General features: G+C 53.3%; 1 pseudogene; it reads left to right on the forward strand.

The window, feature by feature from the left end:
• Nucleotides 1-1,274: 1,274 nt before the first annotated feature.
• LOC112633930 lies at nucleotides 1,275-1,376 on the forward strand (annotated as a pseudogene).
• The last annotated feature ends 2,838 nt before the right edge of the window (nucleotides 1,377-4,214 follow it).

Here is a 4,214-nt window from a genome sequence, read left to right on the forward strand (position 1 = left end):
AAAAGGAAAGGCCGGATGTAGTGGCTCATGCCTGTAATCCCAGCACTTTAGGAGGCCGAGGTGGGCGGATCATTTGAGACCAGCCTGGCCAACATGGCGAAACCCTGTCTCTACTGGAAAAAATAATAATAATAATACAAAAAATTAGCTGGGTGTGGTGGCGTGTGCCTATAATCCCAGCTGCTTGGGAGGCTGAGGCAGAATAATCCCTTGAACCCGAGAGGCGGAGGTTGCAGTGAGCAGAGATCATGCCCCTGCACTCCAGCCTGGGTAACAGAGTGAGACTCCATCTCAAAAAAAAAAAAAAAAGGCAGGATGCATGGGGTTCTCCCCTGTAATCCCAACACTTTGGGCAGGAGAATCACTTGAGGACAGGAGTTTGAGACTAGCCTAGGCAGCACAGTGAGACCCCATCTGTACAAAAGGAAAAACTGTGTGTTCATGCACATGCGTGATAGTGGTATGGGGATGGGTTGGGTGTGTCTGGATGTGGTTGTGCATGTCCCTGTGAACAGAAACTGCACTCCCACTCCTGTGTGTGGCCCGTTTCCATTCAGGTGTAGAAACTCCAGTCTGAATCAGAGGAACGTGACTGCCTCCTTTCCTCCTCTGCTTCTGGCCTCCCTAGGTTTCCTGTCTGGCAGATGCAAAGTCGCCTCATCGTCTACTGGGGGGACCCCAGCTCTGGCCTGATCCAGCCAAGACCCTGAGCATCTCCCTGTACTGAGGTCCTCCACCCCCACTAGAATGGGGCCCAATCCTGGCTCCCAAAACTGTTGCAGCGAAAGAGGGAGCATGGGGTTTGATGTCAGCCACTTGGAAAAGGGGGAAGTGGGGTCCAGCTGTCCTTTCAGCCCCTGTGACATGGAGATTCCCAAGCTCAGAGTCCAGCCTCTTCCCTGTGAGTTTTGGGTTCCACAGCTGGGGCTCGGGAAGGGAATGAGAGGAAGGGGTGGGACCCCTTGGAAAAAGATCACAGCCTCTGGGGTGGGGGAGTTTCCTCCCAGAGCCAGTCTGGGTAATGCTGCCAGGCAGTCAGCACCCAGCCTAGGATGAGGAGCTGGCTCTGTTCATGTTCCCCTCAGATGTTTCTCACTTCCTAAAAAGCGCAAAGTCAGTAGTTACAAGATCAAGAGCGTGTTGTGGATATAGTGTGTCTTGCCCTCAGCAAAATGGTTCATAACATCTCTCTTAGAGGTTGGAGAATATAATAAAACATTCGGTGGTTTTATAGGGAGAGCGAGAGGCTGTCTTAGGCACCATTTGGTTGCTGTAAGACTATACTTCCAGGGATCATTTCTACAGTTCCTTACTAGAGAAGTTTCTCTCTGTAGGGAGCATTTGGTTGCTGGGATCAGAAACCCATTCAAGCTAGCTCCAGTGGTGGACTACTGGGAAGCAGATAGGGAAGACACAGCTTGTCCACAGATGTTTACTCACCACACAGCCCCATGACTCTGCCCCACTCTCCCCTGACCACCCTCTTTCTCCATTTCCCATGATTCCCCCAGAGCTCTCATGGTCTCTCCTATCATTACCAGCCAAGTGTCCCTGTAGTGGACTGAATTGGGCCCCTCCCAAAATTCATGAACATTTGGAACCTCAGAACGTGACCTTATTTGGAAATAGATCTCTGCAGATGTACTCATTTAAGATGAGGTTATGTTGGGCCCTATATCCAATGACTGGTGTCCTTATAAGAAGAGGAGGCTGGGCTGGGTGCAGTGGCTCCCAGCACTTTGGGAGACTGAGGTGAGAGCATCACTTGAGCTCAGGAGTTTGTGACCAGCCTGGGTAACAAAGTGAGATCCCATCTCTACAGAAAATTTAAAAAGGAGCTGTGCATGGTGGTGCACAACTGTGGTCCCAGCTACAGAGGAGGCGGGGGCAGGAGGATCACTTGAGCTTAAGAGGTCAAGGTTGCATTCTAACCTGGGTGATGGAGCTAGACCTTGCATTCATTCATTTATTTATTTATTTATTTATTTATTTATTCATTCATTTATTTATTTATGGAGATGGAGTTTCACTCTTGTCACCCAGGCTGGAGTGCAATGGCATGATCTTGGCTCATTGCAACCTCCGCCTCCAGGGTTCAAGCGATTCTCTTGCCTTAGTCTCCCAGGTAGCTGGGATTACAGGCACCTGCCACCACGGCCGGCTAATTTTTGTATTTTTAGTAGAGATGGCGTTTCACCATATTGGCCAGGCTGGTCTCAAACTCTTGACCTCAGGTGATCCACCCACCTCGGCCTCCCAAAGTGCTGGGATTACAGGCGTGAGCCATCGCGCCCAGCCCTGTCTCAAATTTAAAAACAAAGCCAAAAAGGCCAGGCACGGTGGCTCATGCCTGTAACCCCAGCACTTTGGGAGGCTGAGGCAGGCGGATCACAAGGTCAGGAGATCGAGACCATCCTGGCTAACACGGTGAAACCCCGTCTCTACTAAAAACAAAAAAATTAGCCAGGTGTGGTGGTGGGCATCTGTAGTTCCAGCTACTCGGGAGGCTGAGGCAGGAGAACGGCGTGAACCCGGGAGGCAGAGATTGCAGTGAACTGAGATCACACCACTGCACTCTAGCCTGGGCAACCAAGCGAGACTCCGTCTCAAAACAACAACAACAACAACAAAAAACAAAAACAAGAGGAAAGGACACAGACCAAACAAGAGGAAAGGACACAGAGAAAAAAGGTCACGTGAACAGGGATATGTGGAGGCGAAAGCAGAGGTAGGAGTGATGCTGCTACAAAGAATCCTTGACGAAAGAATGCCAGAGATTGCCAGGAACCAGCAGTGGCTGGAAGAGGCAAAGAAGGCTTCTCCCCAGGGCCACTGGAGCAGGCATGGCCCTGCTGGCCCCTGGATTTTAGAGTTAGCCTCCAGAATTGTGGGAGAATACATTTCTGTGTGTTAAGCCACTGAGCCTGTGGCTGTTACCACAGCCCTGAGAAGCTCACACAACCTACACCTGGAAACTGGATTCCTTCAGCTTCTGTGTTCTGATTCCAAAGCCTGGGAGAAAGCAGAATGGGCCTAGCTGGGGTCGGGTGTCTGCCCCACAGAACCCACAAGCCACTAAAGCGGAGGGCAGGGAATAGATGTGGGTTTCAGAGCTGCCCCTTCCAGTATCCTTCATAACCATCGCCCTGTCCAAAAGGTACTAATTCATATCTCAAGGTCAATTTGGAGGGAGGTCTCTCCAGGCAAGCCCCAGAGTTCCGTGCATTCTGTACACCTATCAGCTCTTGGGGCAAAAACACAGAAGGCTGTAGCCACCCGTGTGGATGAGACAAGTCCAGGAAAGTACCACTCTGATGACAGAATCAGGATTCAAGGGTTCTGTGCAGGTTAGAGAGTTAGCAAGGTGATATTGAATGAGGACGACGATAAAACCCACCTCTTGGGTTCCAAGAGTCAACTTCACAAGCAAAATGTGGACGACGCCTGGCTTCACGGCGGCAGTGCCTTGTGAGAAAGACCTGAAGATTTTCTTTGACCAGCCGGCTTCGAGCTTCAGTTGCACAAAAAGCACAGCACTTTTGGCTCGGCTGGGGCGGTGATGGGCCTTTCGGGCTCTGTGCAGCCCATACCTAAGACAGACAGGAAACACAAGCCTCTCCAGAGAACTAGAGGTGCAACAGGGCCACCAGGCTAGGTGGCAGAGGTTGCGGGGTAAGGGGGAGGTAGGACGCCTGGGGAGAGGTCAGCGGAGTTATCAAACTAAGGGTCCCGGGCACCCCCAGATAATGATGGTACCAGGAGGCAGAGCGAGCAAACGGGGATGATCTGGGGTCTATTCCAAAGAGGTGGCGGGGGAGGTGGTGCTGGTGTGCCCCCAAACACGGCCATCTCGGCTCCAGAGCCCTGGAGAGCAGTTCCCGGGTTCACATGGACTCTGAAGACACCCGTATCCTGCGGGTGGGCGGCTCCTGGAGAGCCCACGCCCAGGCTGGCCTCAGGGATCCGCTTCTTTGCTTCGGTCCTGGGCCCGCAGGCGACAGAGTAGCTGGTGTGCTCTGGGGCCTCCCAGGGCGCGGCGGCCTGCGCCCCTGCCACCCGGGGCTGCTCCCTTCGGAACCTCCTGTTCGCAGGCGGCCCCTCGGCTGTCCGCTCGGAGCTGGGGCGGGGGGCTGGCGGCGGCGAAGGGGGCTGGCGGCGGCGAGCGGCGCGGCCCCAAGTTTATGCTAATCCGCAAAGAGCCCGCCTCCCGCCTC

The sequence above is a fragment of the Theropithecus gelada genome, chromosome 10 (genome assembly GCF_003255815.1).
Source record: "Theropithecus gelada isolate Dixy chromosome 10, Tgel_1.0, whole genome shotgun sequence".
Lineage (NCBI taxonomy): Eukaryota > Metazoa > Chordata > Mammalia > Primates > Cercopithecidae > Theropithecus > Theropithecus gelada.